Raw genomic sequence first — 23,687 nt, 5'->3', positions numbered from 1 at the left:
ACACGATTCACTCTTTCCTCCTTGTCAAGCCACGCAATCAGTTTACCAGCCTTATCAACCACGTCATACAGTCTACCATGTTGCTCTCTATACAATACTTTGCAGTATCGGTCACCAGGGCTTTATAATCGGATTGTTTTAAACTGAGGGAATGAAGTTTAGACCTGGTGACACCCGCCTTGAGGTCAATCTCAAGGGCAGTTATGTCAGCCTCAAGGCGTATCAATTCCTCGTACTTGGCTTTCTTGGCACATGCAATTAACGACAAAGAATGTCCCCGTACAACAGTCTTAAAAGCCTCCCACAGTGACACAGATGAGGAAACAGATCCCACATTATCAAGGAAGTAATGGTCGATGGACTTTATCAGCTCCGAGCGAGTCTTGGGATTACGGAGATACCAGGGGTTTATGGGAGCTACCCTACCTTTGCTACACAACCCAGCCTCCACACAGAGCCACAGAGGGGAATGATCGGAGATGCCCCTGGGAAGATGTCGAATTTCCCTGATAGAGGAAGATTGGGCCGCCGGCATTAGGAAATAATCAAGCCTGGAGAGGCTCCCGTGGACGCCCGAATGGAAGGTGTACTGTAACTGTGTAGGGTGCATCAACCTCCAACTATCTATCAGCCCAAAGGTTTCCAATAGCCCACTCAACCACAACTGAGATCTAGGTAAGTCCCTAGGAGGGTAGCGATCTGAAGTGCCAGAAACGACCGAATTACAATTGCCACCCAGGATCAAAAGACCTTCAGGAAGCCCTAAAATGACCCGTCCAATATCAGCAAAGGTGGAAGTCTGCAGGCCCGGGGGGACATAGATTGTGAGTATGGAGAGCGTCTTCCCTTCCCATCTACCAGTGAGCGCGGCGTAGCGCCCTCTGTCATCAAGTAGTACATCATCGATTTCAAATGGGAGGGAAGACCGAACCAAAATATCCACCCCCCCTGGAGCCAGATGTAAATCCAGAGTGAGCAACCAGACGATATCCACGCCTATTCATGGCTTGACATGCATTACCAATTAAATGCGTTTCTTGCAAAAGAACAAAATCAGAAGAATGACGTTTCAGAAACTGTAAAACAACCCCTCGTTTTATCCTATCACCCAACCCGTTGACATTCCAAGACAGTAGTCTCAACTCACTACCCCGCGTGTCCAGAAATAATGTAGAGCACACCCCACACGGAACACAATGATCGGAGCAAAAAAGAAAACAATACGGTGCCTTGTAAGAAGAAACAAACACATAAACACCCCCCTCCACCCCCAACTTGAACCTGTTACAACTCCCCCCACCCTGCACCCCTGCATACGACTCAAAAGCCACCCCAACTTGCAGTGTGCCTGTCGCCCAGACATTAAACTAATCTACACAAAGAAACCCAGGAGGAGGAAAGAGTCCCATTTCACCCCCGCCACCCTCGGGCCAATCCAGGATAAGACATAAGGAAACTAAAGTATTCGGACGCAGCTCCAAAAACAAAGGAAGTGTTCAGACATCGGGAACCACAGTATCACTCCTGCTCCGGCAAACCACCCTCGGCTCCGCCAGGGTGCTTAGTTCGATCATCTCTCTTAGGCAAAGAGTCAAGCCAGTCACTGACGTTGTCTGGATGGTCAAAGAAAAATGTCCGATCTCCGTACTCAATCTGCAGTCTAGTTGGAAACAGCATGGCGTACTTAAGGCCCAAGTCTCGTAGCCGGCGCTTCACTCCCTGAAAGCCCATTCTCCGCCTTTGAACCAACTGGGAAAAGTCCGGGTAGAAATGAACAGATGCATTCTCGAACTTTACCGGGCCGCCCACCCGAGAGGCCTGCAGGATGGCATCTCTGTCACGCAGGTGAAAAAGTCTCGCAATGATAGGTCTCGGGGGGGCACCCGGTTTTGCCTTCCCACCCGGAACTCGATGGGCACGTTCCACAGCAAAGAAGTTGCTGAGCCCGGTGGGGGCGAGATGATTCAGAACAAGATCCTCCACCAGGAGGTCGGTAGCAGAGTGTTCAGGGCCCTCAGGGACTCCAATGATGTGTACGTTATTACGCCGGGCCCTGTTCTCAAAATCCTCAAGTCGGCGAGCCATCAGGTCGTTTGAGGAACGCAAATTGCCAACTTCGGTCTGCATTTCAGAGAGGTCGGCGGTCAGGCTGGAGGTCTTGATATCCAACGACTTGACTTTCTCATTGGTTTTCGCCAGGTCCGCTCTGATCAAAGTAACTTCAACGGCCACCGTATCTTCGAAGCGAGAGCCTCATATTGTTGCCCCATAGAATCCTTCATGCTGGCAATGGCGCTCATAACATCCTGTAGGGATAGTTCAGGAGAAGGGGCAGGGTCAGCCTTAGGGTCTTCAGGAGCACGGCCAGTACCGCCGGGGGATCCCTTAGGAAGGGTGTAGCGATCCATGACGTTGGTTTGAGTCTGTCCCCCTCGGATAGGCGTCTTAGTCTTGCGCTTCTCGTTATCGAGTCTGGTGGCCATATTGAAAAAGGAGCCCCGAAGGGGCCCGCGAGACCTGGTGAAAATGGCCGTTAATAGCGATGCCAAGAGTCAACGAAAATGACCCAAAATAACAGAGATGCCGGGAGAGCTGGATGTGGAGTGCTCACCGACAGTGATGCACGGCAAAGAGGCAAAGCCAAGCCGGCTCAGGGGAAAAACCGAGCCGTCTTCCGATCAGATAAGGCCCAAAGTAGGAAAACGAAACTGAAAGTTAAAACGAGGCCGTCAGGGGGAGAACCCCACTAGCCGTTGTTGTTCAACTACTCCACAGCCTGCTGGCTAACTAAGCCCCCGGCAATTCCCCGGGCAGGCCGCAAAAGTTCAAATCGGTGCAACAGCGGCTCCCGACGTCCATATTAGATTTTTGAAGGAGTATTAGGATCAGCCAAAGTCCGTCTTCAAGAGCCCATCTCCGAAATCAGGATATATATCAGGATAATAGCGAAGAGCGGCGAGGGTCCCGGGAGCTCTGTGCTCACGCGACCATCTTGGACGCTCGCGAAGCTCCTCCCCCCTATCACATTATTTTAAGTTGTTTATTGCGGCAGTGTTCGCACTTCATGTTAGGGACATCGGGAGGATTTCCTCAGTTTTTATTGGGTATTATTTCTATTTTTTATTGTTTAGATTGTACGGACACGAATCCCAACTTTAATGTTCTCGCAATGTGCACAACTACGCACACGGTCACAAGTAATTGCCGATAGTACATCATACGGGATTCGATCCTCAGAGAGTAATTTGCCCAGCGGATGAGCGAATTAGTGCTGCCTCGCTGGGTAATTCTCGTTAGGTTTTATTATTTACAAATCGGAGCTCCGATATAATTAGGGATTAGTCAGAAAGCCGGCACAAAAACCTGACCTTTAAAGACCGTCATGTGATAGTGCCCTGGCGTTATCATTTGTTATGTCCTTCCCCTATTTATGCCCTCAAGTGGGCATTCTCTCTCTGAAATATTTTTCAGCGCCTGGGTGTGATATAGTGATTCAGAAAAGGGGGTGGTGATGAACAGAGTGTCTGAATTAAGCAGACCACTCTTACCCAGTCCAAAGATCAGGGCTTGATCCATCACCGTTATTTAGCTCACTGCCCCATCCCAGCTCAGAACCTGGCTATATGCAAATTAGTCTGTCCCTGGCCCAGTGCATCATGGGAACAGGGCACCCCCTTTTCTGAATGGGTGTGATATAGGGCACTCAGCTTTCTTATGGCCCGACCATTAAGTCAGAAGGCATAATATTAAGATATTCTTCTCTGATAATTATTTTATATTTTTTTAATATGATTTCAAATTGAGGGAGCATTAATTTGTTTTTATTTTATATGTATTTATGCCCTCCGGTGGGCAATTGTCCTAACCCTTCTGTATTACCAATGCATAGATTATCGTTCCAACGACTAAGATGTTACCATTATCTATTTTGAGATGGTAAAAACTATTGTGTACCCTTCCCTTGTGCTGCTACAGTTTCTAAAAAAACATTCTGGATTCAAATTCTTTCTTCAGTTAATTCATCACAAAAAGATTTTGTTCAGTTCTCATGGTAAGTCCTTTATAGGTGAACATATAATTCTTCACTCTGATTGGGGCCCCACGTTGCAAAAGTCGTGAAATTACATATTTGGCAAGATTCCCTCCTTCTTAGTTTCTTTTCTCGATCTCCGCCTCTGACATGTTGTGGTATTGTTTCCAATGCGTAAAACCGTAACATTTTCCATTCCCATTCATGGTTGCTTTCCATATGTTTGGCAACTGCGTTTCTCCGATCTTTGTTAATCGTTGCTCGAACGTGCTTGAGAATTTTTTTTTTAAGTTCACATTTAGTGCTGCGATGTATTTTAATGCACACGGACTTTCGATCACGTAAATGATGAATTGACTTTTACACGTAATTAATTCCTTTATTTGCCACATTTTGTTATTTGGTAGTGATACTTCAGTTGTATTTTTTGTGATTTGGCATACCTTACATGAGTGACATTTCAGGAATCCCTTTGTTTTTAGCCAACTTTGAGACTGTGAGTGCATGCTACTTCTTCCTGACGAAGGAAGGTCTTTATGGAATATATATATATATATATATACACAAGTGTGCCGAAATGCATCTGCCGCTGCTGGGATGTTTGGAATAAAGGGTTTCCTGCACTGAAATCCCCTTGTGGCCTCTGATCTTTTCTCGGAAGGATTTTGCTGGATATTTCATTGCGCTTGCCAGATGCGCAATACAGATGGCCCCACAGCGAAAGACACGGAATAAACACTGGCAACTTGCTGCTTGCAGCGTTTGTGACTGAAGGATCAGTAATTCCGTTGTCCGCCAGGAGCAACAGGACGTCATATGTGGACTGAGGTATTTTATCTCGAGGGGGCGTGCAGTCTCGCATTTGACTGCCCCCACGCACGAACTTGCCTGAAGGGACTGGCTGCTGCGGTTATAAGGGACTCAGGGAGGTTCCCGCCTTTCCATGGATCTACGACCGACCTGACTCACCTGAAGCTGGCGCTAACCTACAGTTTTTCCCACTCCCCCACACCTCCAGCTCTGCAGCGCCGGAACAGTGCCTGCTGGGATTTGGAGTTCACCGGACTAGTCATGAACTCCTATTGGTGTGATGACAGCATTAGGGGGAGGGGACGCAGTTGCTAGCAAGTATTTTACACAGGAGGAGCATAATTGGGTTGTGATCTTTACAGCACAGGGCACTGAAGAAGGCGATTGTGCCGAAATGCATCTGCCGCTGCTGGGATGTTTGGAATAAAGGGTTTCCTGCACTGAAATCCCCTTGTGGCCTCTGATCTTTTCTCGGAAGGATTTTGCTGGATATATATATTTATATATATATATATGTATATGTATATATATATATATATTCCACCAATGAGCTATTGCTTATCCCCCGGCTGTTTCAATGGTAAGCCTGCGGCGGGGTAGCGAACCCCTATAAATCCATCAACGTGTAGCGTAAATCAAGTCAGAACGCACCGCTGCTTGTCAGGTTTCACAAACGAGATTTATTCATATTCCAGCAATTCCACGGTATATATGTGTTTATACATTTAAACCAGTTATTTTCACTAATTATAGTAGTATGGTTAGTAATGCTACAATAGTATTACTCAAGTACTACAACATCCTATTCACAAACCTGAGTGTAAATCTCCATCTCTCCTATCTTTTCTATGGGGAGATCATCACACATATAAGTTTGCTACTTAGCAGAAAATGTGGGAGGGGCCGAGGGTGGCTGGAAAAAGAGCCATAGTTACTACTAAATGGGAGTGGTTTGAGAAGGAGTAAGGAGGGTCATGGGGAGTGTTAGTTAGGAAAGCACTTAGGGAGGGACAGACACCCACCCACAAAATAGTACGCCTCTTTCTAGTTACTAACTGTACTTTTTAAGTTACTAAACCCAAAAGGGACCCAAAGCAGTAGTACAGTGGTTCCCAAACTTTTGACTCCTGAGGACTCCCATTGAGTCACCACTGGAAGCCGGGGACCCCCAAACAATTTGTATGAGTTACATTTCAAACATTAAAACAGTAATTCGAAAAAAATACACACGTGTGCACACAAAACAAATACTCAAAGTACTAAGGATTTTGGGGCCAGATGTACGACCATTTCATTTAGCGCCTCGCAATTGGCGACACATTGCAAGTGGCAAATTGTGAGTCGCTAAATGAAATGTACAACAGTGTGTTTACCACTGTTTGGGATTCCCAATGGGGTCACAAATTGCGAGGTTCATTAATATTAATGAGCCTCTCGCAATTTGCGAGCCCATTGGGAATGCCAGCCCTCCCTGCGATGGTGGCCTGTTGGGCTCTGCAGGACACCATGTCTCGGACTGCTTTTAAATAAAGCAGCTTTAAAAAAATAAATGCAGCCTGTTTACCATGCATTTAAAAAAAAAAGAAAATGAAACGTTTTCGTTTCATTTTCTAAGGGCAGGCAGAGGTCCCTGGGACCACTGCCTGATCATAAAAAATAATTTTGCATGCATTTGCAAAGGGGAAGGGGTCCCCTGGGGACCCCTTCCCATTTGCAAATGCATTACCATCTACTTGAAGTAGGTGGTAATTGTGACTGTTTTGCGACCGCAAAACTTTGTACATGGTTTCGAGACTCGCTATTTGGAAGGGAATGCCCCTTCCAAATAGCAAGTTGCAAAACTTATTTAGGGAGTCGCAAACAAATTGCGACTCGCAAAATAGGCTATGTACATGGCCCAATAGGTTTTTGCATGCGCAAACGGGTTCGCGAACCCGTTCGTGCATATAAAAACAGATCTGGCCCTTAGTATTTTATATTGAAGTAATAGCCCCTCTGTCACATGTATTTCATTTGTTTTGTAGCATCTCTCATACCATTGTAGGATGTCAGAGCACTTTACATCACACACATATAGAGACATTGAATCACACATGTAAATCAGTGTGTATATAAAATGTTTAAAGAGTGCTTGGTCTGGAAAAGCACAAACTCAGGATTCAGAGCATAACACAGTGGCTAGCATTGACTTTAATATTAAAAATGTATTTCCACCCAAATATATCTTTTTAGCAGCATCAGGATAATGAATAACCGGGACAAAATATAAGTTACTAACTGGTACCATGCAGTTTGCAAGCAGCTCTTTGATGACAGTTTATAGGTCTCTCTGCTAGATTACGATTGTCACTTATGAAGCGCACAGTAATAAAGGAATCTCTGTGACAACAGCAGTAACCACGAACCTAGGCACATAAAATGCTGCTTTTTAAGATACATGTTACACGTTCTTTGCAGTAGGCACATTAATCCTCTGTGCTACATTAGTTAAATCAAAGCTGCCACTGAACAAAACTCTCCTCCCTCTCCAGCAGGTACATTTATCACTGGCATTCTCTTGACACTTTTATTGTTGCTGGAAAGCTGCTAATTATACAAGAAATGTTTTTGTGCTTTTAAAACTGTTGCCTACGGACCCCCTGGGAATGTGTTACGGACCCCTGGGGGTCCGCGGACCACAGTTTGGGAAACGCTGCAGTAGTAAATTACTCCAGCTCAGAGCTGGTGTACGACCAGTACCGCACATGGTGAAACACTAATACTGGAACAGACTCACATAGACAGTAATGGAGGAAAAAATAAAACCCTGCAGGAAATTATGTTAAATAAGATTATTTAAAATAGGGGGAAATATGTCAAATAAATATGAAACGAATTTACATTAATATTTAACAACAAAAATATTTTGTTTGGTTAGAGTTTTTATTACTGTTTCCTATACTGTATAGTAGTGACACTCCACAGTTGGGGTGGGAATCTTCCTATGGTAAAGTATAGAAAATAAATGTAAAAAGTTTATTAAACCTCATAATACATTAGTTAAAATAATTTACATTAAACATTATTGTAATTAATTTCATATATTTATGTTAAATGTAGAACTAAAAAACAAAATGCTACAGCATTATTAAGTTAATTTTGCATTAAATCGTTAGTTAATTTAAATACAATAAATTACATATATTTTTTCTGAAGTTTATATTTATAAATAAATTCCTATATAAAGTAAAAAAATATATAAAAATGTAATTGGCATTCATTATTAAAAGGGATGTATACAATTACAAGTGTTTTAATTGTATTTTAAATGAATTAAATTTACATTAATTTATAAATTCAAAAAAAGGTTAAGATATTTTACATTTCAATAATAAATGTTTTATTTTCGGATATTTTTAACATTAAATTACTTTTATTTATATATTAAACTATTTTCAATGAATTTGTATAATTTAAGATTATTTCTGGGCCTAGACAGAATTTCCATTAAGCCGGAGTAATGTGGGTATTTTCGGTAATCCCACGTTACTCTTTGATGCAGAATTACCGATAATAATGCTATTACGCCTGCTGGCGTAATTAAGAATAATTTGTGGGACATATTTCTACTGTGGAGCACATTTAGTGAGAGTGAGAATCTACGTGCACTGCTGTTTATGATCTGTTGTATTTAGTACTCTTTTCAGAAATGCCTCCTTGCATCCATTTTGGATGTTTTTAATTGGCATAACAATAGCCCCCGTGGTACCAGGGGGCCCCATCCAGCACTGTGCATGGGTGGCGAGCTTGAATCGGTCCAGAGCTGTGGGGGGCTCCTCCATGTAACTTGCAGGGGGGCCTCCTCAAGTTTTGTTAAGCCACTGATGTGTTTTGCTTTAATTGTAATTGGATATATGTAGCGCATACTATCTCTGACGAGGATTTTAAAAAAACTAGCACTTAATGCCAGGAGTAAGTTGGGGTACAATCCTACCCCAAGTGCACATTTAGCAAGCATAAGCAGCAGCTCAATCTTGCTGTTCATATTCTGCTGCATTTAGCGCTATTTCTTAGTGAAAAATGCATATTTGAGTCCATCTCACACAAGAGGACATTTTTGTGCTAAGAAAATAGAGCTAAATACAGAATTTCTCTTCTCGCATGGTTCCACGTAACCAGGGCACAAGTCCTAAAAAAAGAAGTGGGGGACTAACCTAGTTAATTAGTATGCAAGTGGCATCGCAGGGTGTGACATCACGGCGCGTGATATCACAATGCGTGACATCACAGGAACTGGCATCACAAGAAGTGATATCAGATCTTAAGCCCTCACATATATGTTTAGCCGGTGTATCATGAGTAGGCCTGGGTGGTAAATTCCGCTCCGCTCGCGGAATATGCGGAATTTGGGTAATTTTGCGTTCCGCGGAGAACGCGAAATTGCCCAAAATTCTGTGTTCTGCGACTTCGCTAAATTTTTGCTTCTTCGCGTTCTCAAAATTCGGGGTTCGCGAGATATTTCCCCCCGAGCATGCAAACAGCGATTGCGAACAGTAAAAAAGCATTACGAACAAGCAATTCCGCGTGTTCGTGGAATTTCTGCGTGGTCTCTGAGATTTTTTACCGTTTCACGGAGATTTGCGTAACACAATTACGCAAATTCCGCCCACCCCTAATCATGAGTACATTTGAGCACATTTCGAGTATCCTTGCAAACCCTCCTGATTTAGGCAGAAGATTCACACTTTTGTACGCTACACATACAACAATGTTACCTTTTGTCAGCGTTAAGCTTGCTATAGCCATAGTGCTTTAAAAGAAATAGTGATATTTAAATTATTACAACGCCTCCTCAAGGGTAATAAGCGTATATAAATGTAATTTATTTTGTGCAAATACTGGGAAAGATCAACACACCTGACATTCTAACAGTGCATGCATATCTCCTAAACAGAGCCTGAACAAAGTGAAAAGCTGCCTCTCTTAAGTATGTGCGAAGAGCTAACAAGGTGCGAGCCTTTGTTTCTTCTCTACTGCATTTGCATCAGGTGTGAGGCTCCTGACTGCTGCCAGCCAGGAAACTCCAACAAAAGGAGGCTTGATGACCCCTGAGAATCGGCCTTTGTTATGACCAAGTATGCCAGCAGGAACCAGAAATAAGAAAGCCCCGTCCCCGCCTGCACGTTGTTGTGATCAAAAGCAGACAACAATGTGCAGGCACTGCTGAAACTGTCCTGGTGTTTGGAAATTACACCGGGACAAATTCAGCATAATTTTTTGTGGGGCCCAACTTCTTGGCAGGGTGGACGGCATCCACCCTGCAAAAGAAGTGGAGGGACACCGTCCACCCACGTGGACCCCCGACTCGCGCCTGCACGTAACCTTGCAGAATTTTTAAATAATTCTGCGTTATTGTGCTACACAGAATTACGCATGTTAACCCCACCCCTAAATTATTTTCTACAAGTTTTATTTTAAGTTCCTGTCTCCATTATTTCCTATGGTGGAGAGTCGCAGTGTTATGGTTTGCCCATTTCATTTACTTCAGAGCATGGAAGTATTCCTGGAGTCCCTCCTCATTGTGCCTTTTTAGGTTTCGCCTGGCGAAAGCAGCGCATGCGCTGCTTTTGCCAGAGAGGACCTTTTGTAATCGATTCTCCCCATGGGCTCATGCACGCGCCTGCATGGACAAAGATGGCTGCTCTCGCCATCTGTCCAAAGCAGACAACATGCGCGTGTCCTTGGGACAGTGGACAGTCCACCGCCATCTTGTTCACGCCGGATTCCTTCAACTCTGGCTTCGACGTGCTTTTACTTTAAAAGTGCACGTGCGCGCAACATCTTCAGTTCGTGTCCTGACCTTCCATATTAAGACGGGACAGAGATCTCTCAGGAGGGAGCTAGCTGTGTGCAGTGCACGGAAATCCGAACCTGCCCCTGAGCGGCCCAATGACTGCTGTTCTGGAAGAAGTCCACAGACACAGAACTATGGAACATCTTCTACACAGAACAGTCTGTGGCGTGAACCCTATAGCTTTTTAGCCAATGCAGTTAAATAGAATCATTAATTTTAAGATAAACCCTGGAAGTGGAGAGGCCTCCGCTCCGATGTCTCCTGAAGGGGCCAGACGGCTTGCTATGCCCACTCATCAGTGTAATATGGGGATAGTGTAAACGCATTTTCCACCACTGCCATTAGAAGCCATGCCCAGTCCTTCTTGTAAAGGGATATCAGACAATTCCCTGATCAGACAAAATACATTATCACATATGTTATCTTGTGCATTGCAGGGCACCATTTTACGTAGACCGAATTTAATCAGACACATTTTAGCTCCAAAAATAAATTATGCGAAGTTTTTGTTTTTGGTGTTCAAGAAATGCCAGAGCTAATTATGTACAGTGGGTAGTCAGTTGCAAAAAATGCCCGTGCTGTCTGTGGTGCAAAAACACTTGCACGCGGCTTACAGACCAGGGCTCAGTAGTTCACGGTCAGCTGACAAGGGCTTCACTGGTAACGGTAAACATCACTTACAACGAAACTTTTACAACGCACTACCATTATAACGCGGTCATTACAACGCAAACCATTACAATGCATTGCGCTGGGGGGCCCTCTAGGATAGGGAATAAGTTTAATTTACTATACAACACCTTCCCTAGTGTCGACGGGGACTGGAGTTGGAATAGTAAATTAAACTATTCACTATCCAGCACCCAAAAGCGCTTAGCGTTGTAATGGTATGCGATGTAAAAACTGCGTTGTAAAGGCAGGCGTTGTAATAGCCTGCGTTGTAATGTCATACATCCACTGGTAACATCCCAGCATGAAGGGTCATTGGAGCTCAGGCACCGATGCAATCAAAACGTGTACCCACCATATTTGCAGACCAGCCATGAAACAAACAATGAACTACAATATAATAAGAAATTCAGGCAAAGGCTAGAGTAAAGGGAGATTATAGAATTCGTTACTGGCTATGGGAAACCACAAAAAACATAGGTCTCGCTTTTGTGAGAGTTTAAGCTAATAGCATTGTAAATGACAATGCCTTTTATTTATGTTTTAAAAACCAAAACATAAATAAAAGGCATTGTCATTAACACTGCCAATAGCTCAAACTCGAGTAAATGCGAGACCTATTGCATTGTAAATGCTTGTTGGAACGGGAAGCATGAATGACACCTGCGCGTGGGTCATGGCGCCCCTGCCAGAACAGGACAAAGACAGCTCTCCCACGTGAAGGGTCACGCACTGATGTGCAGTTGGTACCCTCGAGGTTCTCTCGTGATGCTCTTGGTCAAGGGCATCAAGGTGGATAAAATTAAGGCTGTTGGGTTTTGTCCGGGGTAAATCCTAACTCATCGTATTTATATGATTTATAAAGAAGCACCATTATCCAAAGCACTTTACGTAGCACAGTTGTATTATACAATTAGAATTTCTCAGTCGAAACTGATCCTCATTTTACCAACGTAGGAAGAATGAAAGGCTGATTCAACTGGAAATCGCACACAGATCCCAACAGTGAGCGCTCAGTTCTGCTTTGAAAAGGAACTCTTAAGATGTCCGGACCTGTTCCCCTCCCACTGCAGCAGACATGGTCGGACCGGCCATTCGAGCTTTAACGGGTGGACTCCAAACTTGGGGGGCAACGATGATAGGCCTGTTTGGGCGGCCATGACCAGTCGTAGCTGTGACCTGGCCCTTTCTGGCCTCAATACCCCGACAGCGCCCACAGCCAACCAAATGTCCTGCTCGCTCCCCTGACTCTAAACAGCACGCGGACAGAACAAGTGCACGCGGAATGATGTCTGCCGTGTTTTATTACAGCACGTAGCTCATTCACCGCGGACACATGGACAGAGGGCCTTGAACCCAGGATTTCCAACTCTTTTCACCATAATTCTCAAGGTTGTTCAGAAAAACAAACGCAGTACTGGAAAATCCGTCAAGGCCAGGCAGAAGCATGCTGCACCTTGCAAGCTGACATAATGAACAAACATGACATATTCCATGAGGCGGACTTGACTGATGTTTCAAAATAGGTTAAAATACAAAATGACTACAAAACTATACGTTTAAGGGCCTCATTAAAAATACACATTTTAGCACAGAAAGCCGCAGCATGTTTTCTCTGCAGCAGCAGTGTACAGCTCCCACACGATTGGTTGGTGGCTGGATGAGAGGACCCCTCAGGCCATCCGGTGTTTTCCCCGTTGCTGTGTTTGGAGAGTTAATAACGTAGGTGACCAGGGACAAAACTAGGGCAAACGTTCCATCTCGGTATGATCTTCTTTCTCCACAGAAAGCATTTTACGTCAAGTGTTTTACTTTTTTCAAGTAGTAAACCACACGTGTGCGCATTATTTAAATTCGGCAGCTCTTATTTGTCTGTGATGCGTGTACTGTAGCTGGGGGAGTAAATGGGACGGTCTGAGCGCCCTTTAACTGCACCGCTAATCTCCTGTCCCCGTGCAATGCTACTGACCTAAAGGGCCATGACTCACTTGAGGCATTAACAGTTACGCGCTAATTACGGTTTCTACAGCAAACAGCAGAAACTTTGAAACAGGTTATGTTGGAACCGGATCAGCCTCGTGCCTGCTGATGTGAGCAATTCTTTCCTCAGATAAGAACGTACTACTCACCGTTACCGTCCAGTCTCTGAAGAGCCCCTCCCCAGGGCCGGACTGGGAACCCAAAGCAACCCTGGAAGTTTTCTCGGACCAGCCCCTGGGGGAGCACTGCCTGGCTCCAGGAGGTTGGAAACGCTTGCTGCAATTGTTACTGGGGGCCGGATATTGCAGCACCGCTGCAAAACCAGTACCTAGTAACAAAACCGACTCCCACTGCTCCAAAACCGGCCCCCCCCTAACCTTCCAGCCTCCCAGGGAAATGCCTGATGCCCTGAAGGGCCTGTCCGGCCCTGCCCCTTCACCATTCTCTTCCTTGTGAATGCAGTGTAACAGGAACAAAGAAAGACAATACCCCTCATTCTCTAAAGCATGCACTGAGAAACACTTACGTTACCACAGCTCTGAAGACTCCCTGAAGGCATGGAGTTTACGTGTGACAAGAGGCAACTCAGACCTCACAATTCATCATCCACAAGAACACCATCCAAAGCCATGTCATCCTCCAACATGGGCGCCTGTCCTTCAAGCTCCACATCACAGCCAACTTCACCCTGAGTAGCACTCTCATCTACAGACCAACAGGACTGCACAGACACTATCACAGACTTCGTTGTATCACTCGCCCTCAAAGCAAGCACTTAAGTCCTACTCGGAGATCTTAACTTTCCCTCTGGATGACCATGTTGACCCCAACTTAAGAGCACTCATTGAGGAACTAGTAAGCCTGGGCCTCACCCAATGAATAACAGGGCCTACCCACTTCTCCAGACACCTCCTGGACCCTTTTTTCACAGACATCAGCAACATCAGAGTCAACAACCCCACACCAGTCCCTTGGAGAGACCCCATCTTTGTCAAGTTCAACATCCCCGTCCTGGTCCAATGTACATGCACCACTGCCAGACCAGCCCACAGGAAATGGAACAGCATCACTGAAAAGGCCCTCTCAACACCCACCAATCCAACATAGCAACAACCTCCAAAAAGCCATCAAGAATTTCAACCATTTGATCACCTCCTGTGCCAACTCCTTGACCCCCCTCAAACACAGCAATACAACAAGACCCAGAATACAGGCTAGATGGTGCACGGAGGAACTCAGACTGTTGAAAAGCCACTACAAACAACTGGAGGGCAAATGGAGAATGAGCCAGGACAATGCAGACAGGAGCTCTTTCAAATCGGCACTAAGATGTTACCACCAAATGATCCGGATGACCAAATGTGCTTCTCTGGACGACTGCATTGATGCCAGCACCAATAGAAGCAAAAAAACCTTCGCCATTGTGAAGGATTTCACATCACCGTGGCCGCCTCCAACGCGATCACCCCCTCACAGGACCTCTGAAACAATTTCTCTCAATTCTTCAGCAACAAAATCACTGCCATTTACAGCACAATCTTATCCAAGGAACCAATGCTAACCACATGGACCATCATCACACCAGAATAAACCACTGCCAACGTGAAGTCCATCCCCTCAGGGATTCCATCAGACCCCTGCCCGCCAAGCCTACTTCAAAGGACTGCAAACCATCAGTGCCTCGCTCACATCCATTCTGAATGCCCAACGTCTTCTGTGACCTTCACAGATGCTTGGAATCATGCAACTGTGCTCCCATTGCTGAAGAAACCCTCTGCGGACCCTTCAACCCTTGCTAACTCCCTGCTACTATTCTTGGCCAAAGTCTTATAGAAATATTTTCAACAGACCCCTCATGGAATACCTCAATGACCACCAACTACTTGACACCACTCAGTCTGGTTTCAGACCCAACCACAACATGCAAACTGACCTAATTGCTGCCATAGATGACATCTTCATGAATCTGGACAGAGGAGATACAGCGGCCCTCATCCTCCTGGACCTTTCCGCAGCATTTGACACAGTCTTCCCACCCATCCTCAATCAATCAATCAATCAAACAGAATTTTAGCTAATCACCCAGAAGGGTATCCGGCACTGAGATCCAAGCTCCTCTGGTGGCATCAGATGAATAGCCACGTCTTGAGTCCCCTTCTGAATTCCTGAAGAGCGGGTGAAGTTTGGAGTTGGAGGGGGAGGCTGTTCAAGGATTTTGTGGCAAAGTAGAAGAAGAGTGTCCTCCACTGTTGCTTTGGCAGAGGCAGGAGTGTGAGCAAGAGAGAGGGAGGCAGATTGCAGGAGTCTGGAGCCTTGGTGGAAGCTCAGGCAGTGGGTAATTTATGCTGGTCCTTGGTTGTGCAGGGTTTTGTAGGCGTGAGTCAGAATCTTGAATTGGCATCTCTCGTGGACAGGTAGCCAGTGGAGTTACTCAGGTGGGGGGGTGATGTGGGTCTGTCTGGGGAGGTAGAGGCTATGTCTGCCCGCTGAGTTTTGAATGGCCTGTAGTCTCTTCAGGAGATGTGTGGTAATTCCTGTGTATAGTGCGTTGACGTAGTCCAAGCGGCTGATGATGAAGGCTTGAGTGAGGGTGCGTCCGGTGGAGACTGGGAACCATTTGAAGATCTTTTGGAGCATGCGCTGCATGAGGTAGCAGAACGAAGAGACTGCTTCGATCTGTTTCTTCATAGTGAGTTTACAGTCCCAGATGATGCTGAGGTTCCGGGCGTGGTCCATGGGGTGTTAGAAGGTCCTAGCAGGCCACCATGTGTCGTTCCACAGGGAAGTATTGTTCATGAAGACCAGTCCTTCAGTCTTGTCTATGTTGAGCTTGAGCCAGTCGTTTTGCATCCAATTGGAGATGCTGGCCATGCACAAGTGGAAGTTGGCCCTCATTATGGAAGGGTCTTCAGATAGAGTAAGGTGGTTTTATGTGTGTTGCTTTGTGTTGTTTTATGTTTGAAATCAAACAAATGGTGTTCTGACCAGGTGACTGGAGTCATTGTTTGAAAGGTAACTAGTTCTGTATTTGCAAATATGATATCTAGGATGCATCCAGCCCTGTGTGTATAGACGATCTGGTGAAGGTTCAGTGCGCCTAGTCCCGTGATGATTGTTTTTGGATTGGGCATAGTGGGTTTGTCAAACCAATAGTTTATGTCACCCAGAATGTATAAGTTGGAGTATAGTGTTATAAGGTTTGAAACTGTGTCTAGAAGTGTGTCTGGGAATGTTGCATTGCTAGGTACAGCACTGTAAAGGAGTAGGAAATTACAAGAGGAAGACTATGTAGGATTGCATCTGGTGAAGACGGCCTCACAACTTTGTATGGAGACATCGTTAGCTTTAGTGATATTTAATGTTTGCTTGAGTACAACTAAGCCACCTCCTCTTTTGCCTACATGGTTTTGCGTCATTGGTTGATAGCCTAGAAGAATGGCTTCACGCAAGACTGAAGCCACACCCATGCTGCAAGCACATCGGGTCCCCAATGCTTCCTGACCCTATGATGGCGACCGCCACACATGCTATTTCAATCAGCGCAGTAAGAAGGCCAACTCACAGTGCACACCGTCGCTGCACCTGGGGAGCTGGTTGATGCCCTGTGCCGTTTAATCTTGGGCCTGTGCCATTGCTGCCGTAAGGAGCATCCGACGCTCAGCTGAACCTTCACTGTCCACAGTGAGTACCTGTTACACCTTCGGATTCCTGGCCCAATGACCTGCTGGACCTTGGTCCACGTCTCCTGCTGGAAAGGCTACCGTGATTTCTTGGCCCCCCCTCCCATTTGTCTTTCACAATGCTTGCATCTCAGGCGGAGGTGGAGTTTGCTGTAGTGCTTGTCCCCAAGATGGCGACTGGGGCCAGTCCTGACTACCGCTGCAGGGGACTCCTGAGACACCGGGGCACTCCTGAGGCACCACTCCCAAACCGACCCTGCTCCTGCTCAATCTCCATGTCATTTGACTCGGAGATATTTCAATCGGCAGCTGAGACCTTGACATTTTGACTGACACCCGGTGGAGCTACCTCGCGAGCTAAAGGGAAGATGGGCTATGGATTTCCCTCCTTGACCATCACCTACCAAGCCGGTCTTTGGGCAAACTCTCCTGCGTCTCTCTACTGGACTTCTCCTCTTCTCCATACCCCATTCCCCCCTTTTCTCTACTCTTCTCCTCTTTCCAGCTATTGTCCTTTGCCCTCACCCGTCCTTGCTCATAGTTCCCACCCTGTCTATCCACTGGACTTTCTTCTGTGAACTTCTCCTCATCAGTTGAGACCTAGCTACCTGACTGATGCCCGATGGAGCTACCTGTTTAGCTATTGGGAAGATGGGCTGTGGATTTCCTCCTCGGACGTCACCTACCCAGTCGGTCTTTGGGCAGACTTCCTTTCGTCTCTCCTGCCGTCTTTTCCCTCATCCTCCCTCTTCACACTTCCCCCTTTCCCCCTCCTCTCTATTTGTCTCACCTTTATTTCCTCTCCCAATTTGTTGCTTAATTTTCGACGCAATGTGTATTTGTTTTCATTCTCTGTAACGGTGTGTAGCCTAATGTAAAGTGCTCTGATACCTACGGGTCTAGCCAGCACTATATATAACTCATAATAACGTTCCTCTGAACTTCTGATGGACCTCTGACGGCGCGCCCTGGACAGTTACCAAAACTGTTTGTACTCACCTCGATGCACGAGCAGTCTTGGCCGATGCCCGGTGGACCGGTCATATGCAGCTAAAGAGGAGTCTGGCCCTGGTTTCACCCCTTCAGCTGTCACCTACCCAGCCGGACATCTGACATTATTTTCCTTGTTTTTCCCATTGTGTATTCCCCCCCTGCCCCTCCTCCTCCCCCTGTGACTCTTTGATTTAAGTGATGTAACTATGTAACCTGCAACTCGCTGTAACTCATGTAAAGCGCTCTGATAGCTCTGGGTCTAGCCAGCGCTATATAAAACTTTTAAAATAAATAAATAGAGAGAGGATGAGCTGGATGTCGTCTGCGTAATAGTTAATGTTAAGTCAGTGCTTTCTGACGTTGGCCAAGGGGGTCATGTAGGTGTTGAACAGAGCAGGGCTTAGGGATGAACCTTGAGGGATGCAGCAGATGATGTTCTTGGGCCCTGAGGTGAATGGTGGAAGGCAGATCCTCTGTGTTCTTCCGGTGAGGAAGGACGCGATGCATTTGAGGGCGTCCTCTTGGATTCCGATTTGAGGAAGCATCTTGATCAGGATGTGGCAGGGCATTGTGTTGAAGGCCGCTGAGAGGTCGAGGAAGATCAGGGCAGCCGCTTCTCCCCGGTCTAGGAGGGTTCTGATGTCGTCAGTGGCTGCGATCAGTGCTGATTTGGAGCTGTGGTTCATGCGGAATCCAGATTGGGATGGTCTAGAAGATCGTTGTTTTTGAGGTATTCTGTGAGTTGGCGGTTGATGGCCTTTTTGGGGACTTTGGTAGGAAAGGGGAGCAGGGAGACGGCGGTAGTTTTTAAGCTTGTTGGGGTTGGCATACAGTTTCTTGAGGAGGGGTTTGACTTCAGTGTGCTTTCACTCATCTGGGAAAGTGGCCTAGGTGATGGATGTGTCTAAGATGGCTGTGAGCTTGTCGCTGATGGTCTTGTTGCCAAGGTTGAACATGTGGGGAGGACATGGGTCAGAGGGTGCCCCTGAGTGTATGGAGAGCATGATGGTAGTGGTGCTCTGCGTGGTGAGCTGGTCCCAGGTGATGATCCGGTGTTTGGTGGTTGTGACTGAGAGAGCGAGGAGGCTGAGGATGTCAGCGGCGGTGGGATGGGGTTTGAAGTTTGGAGATCTTGTTGTGGAAGAAGTCCGCTACGGTGTCACAGAGTTCCTGGGGGGGGATGTTGGTGTTTTCAGTAGCTGAGGGATTGCAGAACTCCTTGACAATGCTGAAGAGTTCTCTGTCAGCTAAGGCGTTCCTTCACGTCTCTTCCAGGAGTTGTGGTACTGGTTGAGTGATGTCTTGAAGGTGGTCCAATCAGTGGGCTCCTTGCTGGTGCACTATTTCCTTTTCAGTTGTTTGTATTTGCATTTTACGGTTCTCAGTTCCGGGGTGTACAAGCTGGTATGTTTGGTGGATCTCTTGAGTTTGGTGGGTTTGATGGTAAAGACTCAGTCGGCACAGTCGGAGATTCAGGTGGTGAAGTTCTTGACAGCCTGTTCAAGGTCCATAGTGGTGTCGGGGTGAGAGGTGATGAGCGCGTCGGTCCATTGGCTTTTGGATACTTTGTTCCAGCTGCGGTGTGAGGTGCTGGGAGGTCTGTTGGCATCGCTGGGGGCTGCTGTGAAGGTGAAGTGGACTACTGCGGGGTCCGTCCAGGTGAGCTTGCTGACATGGCGGTACTCGAGTCTGTTGATGGCTGTGAAGATGGGGTCTAGCATGTGTCCAGCTATGTGTGTGGGGTCGGTGACTAGCTTGGTGAGGCTGATGTTGTTCATGCTTTCAAGAAGATGGACTGTGTTGGCATCATTAGGGTTGTCGCAGTAAAAGTTAAGATCTCCGAGGAAGTTGTGGTGTTTGGTGTCGATGGCTTGGGGAGCGATACATTTGGGGATGGCTTCGCACAAGCTGGGGTGTGGTCCTGGAGGTCTGTGGGCAAGGGTGTCTCAGATGGTGGTTTTGCCATCTATTATGAGTTGGAAGTTGAGGTGTTCCATGATCAGGGTGGCGTCGCCCGTGGTGGTGGTGCAGTGGATGGATTCTTTGTGGATGATGGCGATCCCACCTCCATCATTGTTGATGCGGTCTTGTAGCTATCTTGTAGCCGTTGGGCGTGGCTGTGGTGATGTCGGGTGTGGATGCAGGGTTGAGGCAGGTCTCAGTGAGAATGATGACATTGGGATGAGAGCGGTAATGGTGTCCCAGATCATGGTGGCGTGTTTTCAGAGCGATCTGACGTTGAGCAGGAGGCATCCTACGCCTACACAGCATAAAAATGCAAGGACACGCATTCCGATTGATCTGCTCCTTTCTAACTTGAAGGACCCAGTCAGTCAGTCAGGCTGGCACTCTACACCTCATACGCCTGTAAACTCATCTGCAGAGTTCCGCCAGGATCCTCCCTTAGTCTGACCCTCTTCACCCCATACATGATCCCTCTAGCCAGCATTCTTACAATTTCAACATCCCCTCCTACACTAATGACACGCAACTCATTCTCTCATGGACAAGACACCCAGTAGCATGGTGGGGAGGGTCACGCGATTCACACGGGGGTGCGAAGGGATCGCACGGAGAGGGGGGGTCATGCAATAAAAAAGAATATTACAAAATAAACTTACCTTGCCGCCGAGTCCCATGTCTCTGCTCCTGCTCTTTTCGTGGACCCTGAGGAACAGGAAGCAGGCCCCTCTGACCAATCACAACGCTGCAATGCAGCGTAGTGCTCAGTAAGCCCCCAGGCTCCCACGACAGCGTTGTGATTGGTTTTGAGTGTCCTGGTTTAATGCTCAATCAGGGAATGAGGGCCTGGGCTTGTTCTCCGCTCAGGCTGTAATGAAGCCTGCATGGAGAATGGGGAAAGTGCACGACTGGTTGGGCTGACCAAACAGTCATTATGCAGTCAGGAGTGGGCAAACTACTCATCCCCTGCTCTGCTCTGAGAGCAGAACAGCCCCGCCCACCCGCCTGCTTGCAAAGCAGCATGAGGCATAAAATCACAATAACTCTAAGTTATTATCATTTTATGTTCATTCTTCCTCTCACTGCTTAGAAGCAGTGGGGCGACGCTCCACAGCTATAGCGGAGGAACTACCACTGTGGTCACCCCAGGGATTGCTGCACTGCTTGTGCCGCACTGTGTGTGAAACGAGTAAAATGAGAGTCACAGCCCGTCATTTGCAGATTGGAAGAGCAGTTTAAACAACTAATCTGACTTTGCCATTTAAAGTAATGGCAAAGCTTGACTCCCCCCGGCATATGTGTAAGTCACACTTAATGGAAGGCCTATCGAGTTTTAAAGCAGGGTGCAACATATTGCATGGGCAGAACATGTATTTTACATGTTCTGATAGTAAAGACGTGAAACTGTCGCTTTGCTGTGGAAAAGCTTGGTTGCCCTATTGGCGAGTACACAGTTACATGCTGACCCCTCAGCTGTGCTAAGTCTGGAATGGTGCAACCAAAATGGGTCATTCAAGGTATCAAACAACTCGTTACATTAAGCCCTACTTGATTCTCAAGCCCAGATTAATATAAAAAGTTGCAGTGTACAACTTTAACAAAGTTGCTACTTTGTTGCCTTTAGTCCCCTGCGCCCATACCAGTTGCACACGGGGTCTTGTCGCTGAGAAAGCTTTCTGCCCTACTGAGGAGACATACTAATGACTCCCAGGAAGATACAATGGGGCCTGCTCTGTGAGGAGGAGTCACCTCCTTCCTGCAGGAAGCTGCACTGGTGGTGGCCCCAAAAGGTGACCTTCAAAGGAGAAGCCACCTTTGAAGGGCAAATGGGTAACACTTGCAAGAAGGGCTGCTCCATTGTTTAAGCAGACAGGCTGGCACTAGGGACAGGAGAGGGGGAAACTAGTTGATGAACCGGTTTTCCAGGGGGGTAGCCCCCTTTTTTAGCCACACCACTGGGTTGGACCAGGGAGCTCTACATGCTGGGAGAAGAAGAAGAAGTGGTCATCAGGTGGGAGGAAACCTGGTGGCCCATTGGTCTCTGAGGCTATTTTTTGAATATAAGTATGGCACCCGTGGCATCCCAAATTCAGATTTCAACTGGACGGGAAGAAGGACCAAGGAAGGACTGTCCTGCTGCACAATGGAACCAGCAAAGAAAGGCTGCACCATCGTGGACTGCTCCTCCTGGCTGCAAGGAAGGGGGACTGTCCTGCCATATTCTGCTCTAGGAGAAGTCATCTCCAGAGCCCAGCCAAAGCCAAGAGACTCCAAGGGCAAGCTGACTGGCCTCCTGTTTGCTGCACAGGGGCACAAAAGCTGAATCAGCCTGCTAGGGCAGGTTGGTAACCCAAAGTCTACAACCTGCAGCCAACTGCCTCTGTGCAGGGCAGAGGACCAGGACCCTATGCACGAAATTGCACCCAAGTTTGCTGAGCCCGGGAGTGTCATGGGAGTGCAGCTGGGACCCCAGAGGATGAGTTATCGACCATGGAAGGATTGGCAATGTGACCCCGGTATCAGGAGATGGGTGTAGGAGAGTAGGGTCTGTTTCCTATGGTTCCCCCCACTTTTTGCTGTTATTCTCTGGTTTTTCGACTTTAGTGTGGCTGGGGACCTGCTAATCAGGCCCACCGCCCAGCTGTTCTCTCTCTAAATTGATACCATGTACTTTAGGTACATACCAGATTGGTTACTGGGTCACCTTTGCGAGCCCCTGTATAGTGTACCATAGGTACCCAGGGCATAGGTGCACCCTAGGCCTACCAGGGGCTGCAGCATGTATCGTGCCACCCTTGGTTTGCCTTCCAAACTGACACCAGAGGTCTGTTGACACAGCCTGGGTAAGGCGGTGTAATCACCCCTTACTTAGATATAGTATATATATATATATATATATATATATATATATATATATATATATATATATATATATATATATATATACACATATAGACACATATACACCTATAAGTCACTCCTATGGTAGGCCTCGACAATCCTGGAGGTAGAGTGCTTGGTTTTATGTGAGAGGGTGCCCTAGCATGAACTGAGCCCCTCTGCAGCTTTCGGAACCATCTCCTTATAGCTATTCTATGATATAGCCATACAATATACTCTTAAGTGCATTATAATCCTCGCGGTTAATGCTAACTTTGGTTTGGCTATATCAAAACATGTTGTGTAAGGTTCCAAACACTTTGGAATACTACCACTCACCAGTTCTGGTTGTGGTGGTAGCATTCCACCCTTCTAAAGGGAGAAGACATGTACTTACTGGTTTACCCGGTTAAAGTTAAACAGAGCCTCAGCATCGCAAAATGGATGCTGCTTCCACAGACACGAGTCTGCCCTCCTGCTGCTGGACGAAACTCCGGTGGGGGAGGCCTGGACAATAGGTTTCCTGCCCAGGGAGGTGCTGGCACCTCCCCAGACAGGCTCTTTGTGTATTGGGGCAGGGAGGGCATCATTCAGTGAATGCTTTCCAGGCACTGCTTGGGGCACACTAGGTGCTCCATGCATTTCCCAGTTCAAACCGGTTGCTGGGACACTCAGCCCCAGCTCTGGTGCGAAACTGGACAAAGGGGAAAGGGCGTAACCACCCCCACCCCGGGTCCACCCATAGGAGGGACCTTAAAGTTAGTCCAACCCCTAAACTTGGTATAAGTATAGGATCACAGTCCCTAGGACTTTAGATTACCCTGGATGAAACTCTGAAACAGAAATCCTG

This window comes from Lissotriton helveticus, chromosome 4_1, assembly GCF_964261635.1.
Source record: "Lissotriton helveticus chromosome 4_1, aLisHel1.1, whole genome shotgun sequence".
Classification (NCBI taxonomy): domain Eukaryota; kingdom Metazoa; phylum Chordata; class Amphibia; order Caudata; family Salamandridae; genus Lissotriton; species Lissotriton helveticus.
Note: the sequence above shows the minus strand (reverse complement) of the source record.